Source organism: Oncorhynchus masou, chromosome 1 (genome assembly GCF_036934945.1).
Source record: "Oncorhynchus masou masou isolate Uvic2021 chromosome 1, UVic_Omas_1.1, whole genome shotgun sequence".
Lineage (NCBI taxonomy): Eukaryota > Metazoa > Chordata > Actinopteri > Salmoniformes > Salmonidae > Oncorhynchus > Oncorhynchus masou.
Genome location: NC_088212.1, coordinates 15215920 through 15229189, shown reverse-complemented (window position 1 = coordinate 15229189; position 13270 = coordinate 15215920). Strand labels below are relative to the sequence as shown.

The 13270-nt window shown below is 32.8% G+C and overlaps 1 pseudogene; it reads left to right on the top strand.

Moving 5' to 3' along the window:
• Nucleotides 1-13270, top strand: part of LOC135546676 (cotranscriptional regulator ARB2A homolog) — a 337690-nt pseudogene that overhangs the window by 9018 nt on the left and 315402 nt on the right.

Sequence of the window (13270 nt, the reverse complement as noted above, 5' to 3'; positions counted from 1 at the left end):
TAGATAGTTTAGTTAGTGTCAACAGATTGATAGATGGTTTTGTTACTGTGTCAACAAAATGATAGATGGTTTTGTTACAGTGTCAACAGAATGATAGATGGTTTTGTTACAGTGTCAACGTAATGATAGATGGTTTTGTTACAGTGTCAACAGAATGATAGATGGTTTTGTTACAGTGTCAACAGAATGATAGATAGTTGTTAGTGTCAACAGAATGATAGCTGGTTGTTACAGTGTCAACAGAATGATAGTTGGTTTTGTTAGTGTCAACAGTAGTTGTTACAGTGTCAACAGAATGATACATTGTTGTTAAAGTGTCAACAGAATGATAGATAGTTGTAAGTGTCAACAGAATGATAGATAGTTGTGAGTGTCAACAGAATGACAGATAGTTGTTAGTTTCAACAGAATGATAGATAGTTGTTAGTGTCAACAGAATGATAGATAGTTGTTTTTGTCAACAGAATGATAGTTGTTAGTGTCAACAGAATGATAGATAGTTGTTAGTGTCAACAGAATGATAGATAGTTGTTAGTGTCAACAGAATGATAGATTGTTGTTAGTGTCAACAGAATGATAGATGGTTTTGTTAGCGTCAACAGAATGATTGATGGTTTTGTTACAGTGTCAACAGAATGATAGATGGTTTTGTTACAGTGTCAACAGAATGATAGATGGTTTTGTTACAGTGTCAACAGAATGATAGATGGTTTTGTTACAGTGTCAACAGAATGATAGATGGTTTTGTTACAGTCTCAACAGAATGATAGATGGTTTTGTTACAGTGTCAACAGAATGATAGATGGTTTTGTTACAGTGTCAACAGAATGATAGATAGTTGTTAGTGTCAACAGAATGATAGCTGGTTGTTACAGTGTCAACAGAATGATAGATAGTTGTAAGTGTCAACAGAATGATAGATAGTTGTGAGTGTCAACAGAATGACAGATAGTTGTAAGTGTCAACAGAATGATAGATAGTTGTGAGTCTCAACAGAATGACAGATAGTTGTTAGTTTCAACAGAATGATAGATAGTTGTTAGTGTCAACAGAATGATAGATAGTTGTTTGTGTCAACAGAATGATAGATAGTTGTTTGTGTCAACAGAATGATAGATAGTTGTTAGTGTCAACAGAATGATAGATAGTTGTTAGTGTCAACAGAATGATAGATAGTTGTTAGTGTCAACAGAATGATAGATTGTTGTTAGTGTCAACAGAATGATAGATGGTTTTGTTAGCGTCAACAGAATGATAGATGGTTTTGTTACAGTGTCAACAGAATGATAGATGGTTTTGTTACAGTCTCAACAGAATGATAGATGGTTTTGTTACAGTGTCAACAGAATGATAGATAGTTGTTAGTGTCAACAGAATGATAGCTGGTTGTTACAGTGTCAACAGAATGATAGATAGTTGTAAGTGTCAACAGAATGATAGATAGTTGTGAGTGTCAACAGAATGACAGATAGTTGTAAGTGTCAACAGAATGATAGATAGTTGTGAGTCTCAACAGAATGACAGATAGTTGTTAGTTTCAACAGAATGATAGATAGTTGTTAGTGTCAACAGAATGATAGATAGTTGTTTGTGTCAACAGAATGATAGATAGTTGTTTGTGTCAACAGAAATAGATAGTTGTTAGTGTCAACAGAATGATAGATAGTTGTTAGTGTCAACAGAAAAATAGATAGTTGTTAGTGTCAACAGAATGATAGATAGTTGTTAGTGTCAACAGAATGATAGATAGTTGTTTGTGTCAACAGAATGATAGATAGTTGTTTGTGTCAACAGAATGATAGATAGTTGTTAGTGTCAACAGAATAGTAGATAGTTGTTACAGTGTCAACAGAATGATAGATGATTGTTATAGTGTCAACAGAATGATAGATGGTTTTGTTACAGTGTCAACAGAATGATATATAGTTGTTAGTGTCAACAGAATGATAGCTGGTTGTTACACTGTCAACAGAATGATAGATGGTTTTGTTAGTGTCAACAGTAGTTGTTACAGTGTCAACAGAATGATACATTGTTGTTACAGTGTCAACAGAATGATAGATTGTTGTTAGTGTCTACAGAATTATAGATAGTTGTAAGTGTCAACAGAATGATAGATAGTTGTGAGTGTCAACAGAATGATAGATAGTTGGTAGTGTCAACAGAATGATAAATAGTTGTTAGTGTCAACAGAATGACAGATAGTTGTTAGTGTCAACAGAATGATAGATAGTTGGTAGTGTCAACAGAATGATAAATAGTTGTTAGTGTCAACAGAATGATAGATAGTTGTTACAGTGTCAACAGAATAATAGATAGTTGTTAGTGTCAACAGAATGTTAGTTTGTTGTTAGTGTCAACAGAATGATAGATTGTTGTTATTGTCAACAGAATGATAGATTGTTGTTATTGTCAACAGAATGATAGATTGTTGTTAGTGTCAACAGAATGATAGATAGTTGTTACAGTGTCAACAGAATGATAGATAGTTGTTAGTGTCAACAGAATGATAGATAGTTGTTACAGTGTCAACAGAATGATAGATAGTTGTTACAGTGTCAACAGAATGATAGATAGTTGTTACAGTGTCAACAGAATGTTAGATTGTTGTTATTGTCAACGGAATGATAGATTGTTTTTATTGTCAACAGAATGATAGATTGTTGTTAGTGTCAACAGAATGATAGGTAGTTGTCACAGTGTCAACAGAATGATAGAATGTTGTTACAGTGTCAACAGAATGATACATGTTTTTTTTAGCGTCAACAGAATGATAGATAGTTGGTAGTGTCAACAGAATGATAGATAGTTGTTAGTGTCAACAGAATGATAGATAGTTGTTACAGTGTCATCAGAATGATAGATAGTTGTTACAGTGTCAACAGAATGTTAGATTGTTGTTAGTGTCAACAGAATGTTAGATTGTTGTTATTGTCAACAGAATGATAGATTGTTGTTATTGTCAACAGAATGATAGATTGTTGTTAGTGTCAACAGAATGATAGATAGTTGTTACAGTGTCAACAGAATGATAGATAGTTGTTACAGTGTCAACAGAATGATAGTTTGTTACAGTGTCAACAGAATGATAGATGTTGTTACAGTGTCAACAGAATGATAGATGATTGTTGTTACAGTGTCAACAGAATGATAGATGGTTTTTTATTGTCAACAGAATGATAGATTGTTGTTAGTGTCAACAGAATGATAGATGGTTTTGTTACAGTGTCAACAGAATGATAGATGGTTTTGTTACAGTGTCAACAGAATGATAGATGGTTTTGTTACAGTGTCAACAGAATGATAGATAGTTTTAGTTAGTGTCAACAGATTGATAGATGGTTTTGTTACAAACAGAATGATAGATGGTTTTGTTACAGTGTCAACAGAATGATAGATGGTTTTGTTACAGTGTCAACAGAATGATAGATGGTTTTGTTACAGTGTCAACAGAATGATAGATAGTTGTTTTGAATTACAGTGTCAACAGAATGATAGATGGTTTTGTTAGTGTCAACAGAATGATAGAATGATTTTGTTAAAGTGTCAACAGAATGATAGATGTTGTTTTGTTACAGTGTCAACAGAATGATAGATGGTTTTGTTACAGTGTCAACAGAATGATAGATAGTTGTTAAGTGTCAACAGAATGATAGGTTGTTTTGTTATGTCAACAGAATGATAGATGGTTTTGTTAGTGTCAACAGAATGATAGATGATAGTTTTTGTTAGTGTCAACAGAATGATAGATGGTTTTGTTACAGTGTCAACAGAATGATAGATGGTTTTGTTACAGTGTCAACAGAATGATAGATGGTTTTGTTACAGTGTCAACAGAATGATAGATGATTTTGTTACAGAATGATAGATGGTTTTGTTACAGTGTCAACAGAATGATAGATGGTTTTGTTAGTGTCAACAGAATGATAGATGGTTTTGTTACAGTGTCAACAGAATGATAGATGTTGTTAGTGTCAATGTTAGCAGTGTCAACAGAATGATAGATAGTTGTTAAGTGTCAACAGAATGATAGATAGTTGTTACAGTGTCAACAGAATGATAGATAGTTGTTATAACAGAATGATAGATAGTTGTTAGTGTCAACAGAATGATAGATAGTTGTTAGTGTCAACAGAATGATAGATAGTTGTTAGTGTCAACAGAATGATAGATAGTTGTTAGTGTCAACAGAATGATAGATAGTTGTTTGTGTCAACAGAATGATAGATAGTTGTTAGTGTCAACAGAATGATAGATAGTTGTTAGTGTCAACAGAATGATAGATAGTTGTTAGTGTCAACAGAATGATAGATTGTTGTTAGTGTCAACAGAATGATAGATGGTTTTGTTAGTTCACAGTGTCAACAGAATGATAGATGGTTTTTTTTTCAACAGAATGTCAACAGAATGATAGATGGTTGTTAGTGTCAACAGAATGATAGATGGTTGTTACAGTGTCAACAGAATGATAGATAGTTGTTAGTGTCAACAGAATGATAGATGGTTGTTACACAACAGAATGATAGATAGTTGTTACAGTGTCAACAGAATGATAGATAGTTGTGAGTTCAACAGAATGACAGATAGTTGTTAGTTTCAACAGAATGATAGATTGTTGTTAGTGTCAACAGAATGATAGATAGTTGTTTGTGTCAACAGAATGATAGATAGTTTTTGTGTCACAGAAATAGTGTCAACAGAATGATAGATAGTTGTTAGTGTCAACAGAAAAATAGTCAACAGAATGATAGATAGTTGTTAGTGTCAACAGAATGATAGTTGTTTGTGTTGATTAGTTGTTAGTGTCAACAGAATGATAGATAGTTGTTAGTGTCAACAGAATGTCAAACAGAATGATAGATGATTGTTATAGTGTCAACAGAATGATAGATGGTTTTGTTACAGTGTCAACAGAATGATAGATAGTTGTTAGTGTCAACAGAATGATAGATGGTTGTTACACTGTCAACAGAATGATAGATGGTTTTGTTAGTGTCAACAGTTTGTTACAGTGTCAACAGAATGATACATTGTTGTTACAGTGTCAACAGAATGATAGATTGTTGTTAGTTCTTATAGATAGTAAGTGTCAACAGAATGATAGATAGTTGTTAGTGTCAACAGAATGATAGATAGTTGTTAGTGTCAACAGAATGATAGATAGTTGTATAGTTGTTAGTGTCAACAGAATAATAGATAGTTGTTAGTGTCAACAGAATGTTAGTTTGTTGTTAGTGTCAACAGAATGATAGATTGTTGTTATTGTCAACAGAATGATAAATTGTTGTTATTGTCAACAGAATGATAGATTGTTTTTAGTGTCAACAGAATGATAGATAGTTGTTACAGTGTCAACAGAATGATAGATAGTTGTTAGTGTCAACAGAATGATAGATAGTTGTTACAGTGTCAACAGAATGATAGATAGTTGTTACAGTGTCAACAGAATGATAGATAGTTGTTACAGTGTCAACAGAATGTTAGATTGTTGTTATTGTCATGATAGATTGTTTTTATTGTCAACAGAATGATAGATTGTTGTTACAGTGTCAACAGAATGATAGATGGTTTTGTTAGTGTCAACAGAATGATAGTGTCAACAGAATGATAGATGGTTTTGTTACAGTGTCAACAGAATGATAGATGGTTTTGTTACAGTGTCAACAGAATGATAGATGGTTTTGATGATAGATGGTTTTGTTACAGTCTCAACAGAATGATAGATGGTTTTGTTACAGTGTCAACAGAATGATAGATGGTTTTGTTACAGTGTCAACAGAATGATAGATGGTTTTAGTGTCAACAGAATTAGCTTGTCAACAGAATGATAGATGGTTTTGTGTCAACAGAATGACAGATAGTTGTAAGTGTCAACAGAATGATAGATGGTTGTTACAGTGTCAACAGAATGACAGATCAACAGAATGATAGATAGTTGTTAGTGTCAACAGAATGATAGATGGTTTTGTTACAGTGTCAACAGAATGATAGATAGTTGTTTGTGTCAACAGAATGATAGATAGTTGTTATGGTTTTTGTTAGTGTCAACAGAATGATAGATGGTTGTTAGTGTCAACAGAATGATAGATTGTTGTTAGTGTCAACAGAATGATAGATGGTTTTGTTACAACAGAATGATAGATGGTTTTGTTACAGTGTCAACAGAATGATAGATGGTTTTGTTACAGTGTCAACAGAATGATAGATGGTTTTGTTACAGTGTCAACAGAATGATAGATAGTTGTTAGTTTGATAGTTTGTTACAGTGTCAACAGAATGATAGATGATAGATAGTTGTTGACAGATTTGTACAGTGTCAACAGAATGATAGATGGTTTTGTCTCAACAGAATGACAGATAGTTGTTAGTTTCAACAGAATGATAGATAGTTGTTAGTGTCAACAGAATGATAGATGGTTTTGTTACAGTGTCAACAGAATGATAGATGGTTTGTCAACAGAAAAATAGTTACAGTGTCAACAGAATGATAGATGGTTTGTGTTACAGTGTCAACAGAATGATAGATAGTTGTTAGTGTCAACAGAATGTAGATAGTTGTTACAGTGTCAACAGAATGATAGATGGTTTTGTTACAGTGTCAACAGAATGATAGATGGTTTTGTTACAGTGTCAACAGAATGATAGATAGTTGTTAGTTCAACAGAATGATAGATGGTTGTTACAGTGTCAACAGAATGATAGATGGTTTTGTTACAGTGTCAACAGAATGATAGATGTCAACAGTTAGATTAGTGTCAACAGAATGATAGATAGTTGTTAGTGTCAACAGAATGATAGATAGTTGTTAGTGTCAACAGAATGATAGATAGTTGTTAGTGTCAACAGAATGATAGATAGTTGTTGTTATGTCAACAGAATTAGATTAGTGTCAACAGAATGATAGATAGTTGTTAGTGTCAACAGAATGATGATAGTTGTTAGTTCAACAGAATGATAGATGTTGTTAGTGTCAACAGAATGATAGATAGTTGTTAGTGTCAACAGAATGATAGATAGTTGATGTCAACAGAATTTTTGTTACAGTGTCAACAGAATGATAGATGTTGTTTTGTCAACAGAATGATAGATAGTTGTTATTGTCAACAGAATGATAGATGTTGTTAGTGTCAACAGAATGATAGATAGTTGTTACAGTGTCAACAGAATGATAGATGTTGTTAGTGTCAACAGAATGATAGATAGTTGTTACAGTGTCAACAGAATGATAGATGGTTGTTACAGTGTCAACAGAATGATAGATAGTTGTTACAGTGTCAACAGAATGATAGATTTTTGTTACAGTGTCAACAGAATGATAGATGGTTGTTAGTGTCAACAGAATGATAGATAGTTGTTACAGTGTCAACAGAATGATAGATAGTTGTTAGTGTCAACAGAATGATAGATAGATGGTTTTGTTACAACAGAATGTAGATTGTTGTTATTGTCAACAGAATGATAGATTGTTGTTAGTGTCAACAGAAATGATAGATGGTTACAGTTCAACAGAATGATAGATAGTTTTGTTACAGTGTCAACAGAATGATAGATGGTTTTTTACAGTGTCAACAGAATGATAGATGGTTTTGTTACAGTGTCAACAGAATGATAGATGGTTTTTACAGTGTCAACAGAATGATAGTCAACAGAATGATAGATGGTTTTACATTGTCAACAGAATGATAGATGGTTGTTAGTGTCAACAGAATGATAGATGGTTTTGTTACAGTGTCAACAGAATGATAGATGGTTTTGTTACAGTGTCAACAGAATGATAGATGGTTGTTAGTGTCAACAGAATGATAGATGGTTGTTAGTGTCAACAGAATGATAGATGGTTGTTAGTTCAACAGAATGATAGATGTTGTTAGTTTCAACAGAATGATAGATGGTTTTGTTACAGTGTCAACAGAATGATAGATGGTTTTGTTACAGTGTCAACAGAATGATAGATAGTTGTTAGTGTCAACAGAATGATAGATAGTTGTTAGTGTCAACAGAATGATAGATAGTTGTTAGTGTCAACAGAATGATAGATAGTTGTTAGTGTCAACAGAATGATAGATGGTTTTGTTACAGTGTCAACAGAATGATAGTGTTTTGTTAGTGTCAACAGAATGATAGATGGTTTTACAGTGTCAACAGAATGATAGATGGTTTTGTTACAACAGAATGATAGATGGTTTTGTTACAGTGTCAACAGAATGATAGATGGTTTTGTTACAGTGTCAACAGAATGATAGAATGATAGATGATAGTTTTGTTACAGTGTCAACAGAATGATAGATGGTTTTGTTCAACAGAATGATAGTCAACAGAATGATAGATGGTTTTGTTAGTGTCAACAGAATGATAGATGGTTTGTTACAGTGTCAACAGAATGATAGATGGTTTTGATACATTGTCAACAGAATGATAGATGGTTTTGTTACAGTGTCAACAGAATGATAGATAGTTTTAGTTAGTGTCAACAGAATGATAGATGGTTTTGTTACAGTGTCAACAGAAATGATTGATGGTTTTAGTTAGTGTCAACAGAATGATAGATAGATGGTTTTGTTACATAGTGTCAACAGAATGATAGATGGTTTTGTTACAGTGTCAACAGAATGATAGATGGTTTTGTTACAGTGTCAACAGAATGATAGATGGTTTTGTTACAGATTGATGTGTCAACAGAATGATAGATGGTTGTTAGTGTCAACAGAATGATAGATGGTTGTTACAGTGTCAACAGAATGATAGATGGTTTTGTTACAGTGTCAACAGAATGATAGATTGGTTTTGTTAGTGTCAACAGAATGATAGATGGTTTTGTTACAGTGTCAACAGAATGATAGATGGTTGTGTTACAGTGTCAACAGAATGATAGATCAACAGAATGATAGATAGTTGTTAGTGTCAACAGAATGATAGATAGTTGTTTGTGTCAACAGAATGATAGATAGTTGTTAGTGTCAACAGAATGATAGATAGTTGTTAGTGTCAACAGAATGATAACAAATTGATAGTTTTAAAACAGTGTCAACAGAATGATAGATGTGTTGTTAGTGTCAACAGAATGATAGATAGTTGTTAGTGTCAACAGAATGAGATAGATAGTTGTTACAGTGTCAACAGAATGATAGATGGTTACAGTAGATAGTTGTTAGTGTCAACAGAATGTAGATATGGTTTTGTTACTGTTGTTACAGTGTCAACAGAATGATAGATGGTTTTGTTACAGTGTCAACAGAATGATAGATGGTTTTGTTACAGTGTCAACAGAATGATAGATGATTGTTTTTGTTAGTGTCAACAGAATGATAGCACAGTGTCAACAGAATGATAGATGGTTTTGTTACAGTGTCAACAGAATGATAGATGGTTTTGTTACAGTGTCAACAGAATGATAGATGGTTTTGTTACAGTGTCAACAGAATGATAGATGGTTTTGTTACAGTGTCAACAGAATGATAGATGGTTTTGTTACAGTGTCAACAGAATGATAGATGGTTTTGTTACAGTGTCAACAGAATGATAGATGGTTGTTAGTTCACAGTGATCAACAGAATGATAGATAGTTGTTAGTGTCAACAGAATGATAGATGGTTTTGTTGTTAGTGTCAGAACAGAATGATAGATGGTTTTGTTACAGTGTCAACAGAATGATAGATGGTTTTGTTAGTGTCAACAGAATGATAGATGGTTTTGTTACAGTGTCAACAGAATGATAGATGGTTTTGTTACAGTGTCAACAGAATGATAGATGGTTTTGTTACAGTGTCAACAGAATGATAGATGGTTTTGTTACAGTGTCAACAGAATGATAGATAGTTGTTAGTGTCAACAGAATTTTGTGTCAACAGAATGATAGATTTTGTTACAACAGAATGATAGATGTTAACAGTGTCAACAGAATGATAGATAATGAACAGAATGATAGATGGTTTTGTTAGTGTCAACAGAATGATAGATTTGTTTGTGTCAACAGAATGATAGATAGTTGTTAGAAAGTCCAAAATGATAGATAGTTGTTAGTGTCAGAATGATAGATAGTTTTTGTTAACAGAATGATAGATAGAGGTCAACAGAATGATGATAGTGGTTTGTTATGAACAGAATGATAGATGGTTTTGTTAGTGTCAACAGAATGATAGATAGTTGTTAGTGTCAACAGAATGATAGATGGTTGTTACAAATGATAATTTTGATAGATAGTTGGTTACAGTGTCAACAGAATGATAGATTGTTGTTAGATAGTTGTAGTGTCAACAGAATGTCAACAGAATGATAGATGGTTGTTTAGTGTCAACAGAATGATAGATGGTTTTGTTACAGTTGTCAACAGAATGATAGATTGTTGAATGATAGATGTTGTTACAGTGTCAACAGAATGATAGATAGTTGTTAGATAGTTGTTACAGTGTCAACAGAATGATAGATTGTTGTTAGTGTCAACAGTGTCAACAGAATGATAGATAGTTGTTAGTGTCAACAGAATGATAGATTGTTGTTATTGTCAACAGAATGATAGATGTTGTTGTGTATGTCAACAGAATGATAGATAGTTGTTAGTGTCAACAGAATGATAGATAGTTGTTACAGTGTCAACAGAATGATAGATAGTTGTTGTTCAACAGAATGTCAAACAGAATGATAGATTGTTGTTAGTGTCAACAGAATGATAGATTGTTGTTATTGTCAACAGAATGATAGATAGTTGTTATGTCAACAGAATGATAGATAGTTGTTAACAGAATGATAGATAGTTGTTACAGTGTCAACAGAATGATATAGTTGGTTTTGTAGATAGTTGTTATTGTCAACGTGTAGATTGTTGTTATTGTCAACAGAATGATAGATTGTTGTTATTGTCAACAGAATGATAGGTAGTTGTCACAGTGTCAACAGAATGATAGAATATTGTTACAGTCTCAACAGAATGATAGATGGTTTTGTTACAGTGTCAACATAATGATAGATGGTTTTGTTACAGTGTCAACAGAATGATAGATGGTTTTGTTACAACAGTGTCAACAGAATGATAGATGGTTTTGTTAGTGTCAACAGAATAGATTTGTTACAGTGTCAACAGAATGATAGATAGTTGTTAGTGTCAACAGAATGATAGATAGTTTTGTTAGTGTCAACAGAATGATAGATGGTTTTGTTAGTGTCAACAGATAGTTGTTAGTGTCAACAGAATGATAGATAGTTGAATTAGTGTTTTGTTAGTGTCAACAGAATGATAGATAGTTGTTACAGTGTCAACAGAATGATAGATAGTTTTGTTAGTGTCAACAGAATGATAGATAGTTTTGTTACAGTTTAGTTTGTGTCAACAGAATGATAGATAGTTGTTACAGTGTCAACAGAATGATAGATAGATGTTTTGTTCAAACAAAATGTTGAATTAGATGGTTTTGTTAGTGTCAACAGAATGATAGATGGTTTGTTACAGTGTCAACAGAATGATAGATGTTTAGTGTCAACAGAATGATAGATGGTTTGTTTGTGTCAACAGAATTAGTTTTGTCAACAGAATGATAGATGGTTTTGTTAGTGTCAACAGAATGATAGATGGTTTGTTACAGTGTCAACAGAATGATAGATAATGTTGTTTGTTACAGTGTCAACAGTGTCAACAGAATGATAGATAGTTGTTACAGTGTCAACAGAATGATAGATGGTTTTGTTACAGTGTCAACAGAATGATAGATAGTTGTTACAACAGTGTCAACAGAATGATAGATGTTTTGTTTGTCAACAGAATGATAGATAGTTACAACAGTGTCAACAGAATGATAGATAGTTGTTATGTCAACAGAATGATAGATAGTTGTTAGTGTCAACAGAATGATAGATAGTTGTTTGTGTCAACAGAATGATAGATAGTTGTTAGTGTCAACAGAATGATAGATAGTTGTTAGTGTCAACAGAATGATAGATAGTTGTTGTTCAACAGAATGATAGATAGTTGTTACAGTGTCAACAGAATGAATGTTGTTATAGATGGATTTTGTTACAGTGTCAACAGAATGATAGATGGTTGTTACAGTGTCAACAGAATGATAGATGGTTTTGTTAGTGTCAACAGAATGATAGATGGTTTTGTTAGTGTCAACAGAATGATAGATAGTGTCAACAGAATGATAGATTTACAGTGTCAACAGTTACAGTGTCAACAGAATGATAGATCTGTTTTGTTTTGTTAGTGTCAACAGTAGTTGTTACAGTGTCAACAGAATGATAGATAGTTGTAAGTGTCAACAGAATGATAGATAGTTGTGAGTGTCAACAGAATGACAGATAGTTGTTAGTGTCAACAGAATGATAGATAGTTGTTAGTTTCAACAGAATGATAGATAGTTGTTAGTGTCAACAGAATGATAGATAGTTGTTAGTGTCAACAGAATGATAGATAGTTGTTTGTGTCAACAGAATGATAGATAGTTGTTAGTGTCAACAGAATGATAGATAGTTGTTAGTGTCAACAGAAAAATAGTTGTTTGTGTCAACAGAATGATAGATAGTTGTTAGTGTCAACAGAATGATAGATAGTTGTTAGTGTCAACAGAATGATAGATAGTTGTTAGTGTCAACAGAATGATAGATTGTTGTTAGTGTCAACAGAATGATAGATAGTTGTTTGTGTCAACAGAATGATAGATAGTTGTTTGTGTCAACAGAATGATAGATAGTTGTTACAGTGTCAACAGAATGATAGATGATTGTTACAGTGTCAACAGAATGATAGATGGTTTTGTTAGTGTCAACAGAATGATAGATGGTTTTGTTACAGTGTCAACAGAATGATAGATGGTTTTGTTAGTGTCAACAGAATGATAGATGGTTTTGTTACAGTGTCAACAGAATGATAGATGGTTTTGTTACAGTGTCAACAGAATGATAGATGGTTTTGTTACAGTGTCAACAGAATGATAGATGGTTTTGTTAGTGTCAACAGAATGATAGATGGTTTTGTTAGTGTCAACAGAATGATAGATGGTTTTGTTACAGTGTCAACAGAATGATAGATGTCCTCATTTTTAATCACTATATTTTGAGGCATTTATCAGTTGCAGTGATTCTTGTTTATTTTGAAAAAAATGCTTGTAGTCTTGAATTGCTCTCCCTCATCACCTTGTTCTGTGCTTGTTGTGTTATTGTCAGTTGACCCTGGGCTGTAATAACCACAGGTGTTAAAAGTTCTCCCATGGAAACAATGAATAACACTATGGCTAACGTTTTCCTAACGTTGTACCCCTACACACACATATGACACCCT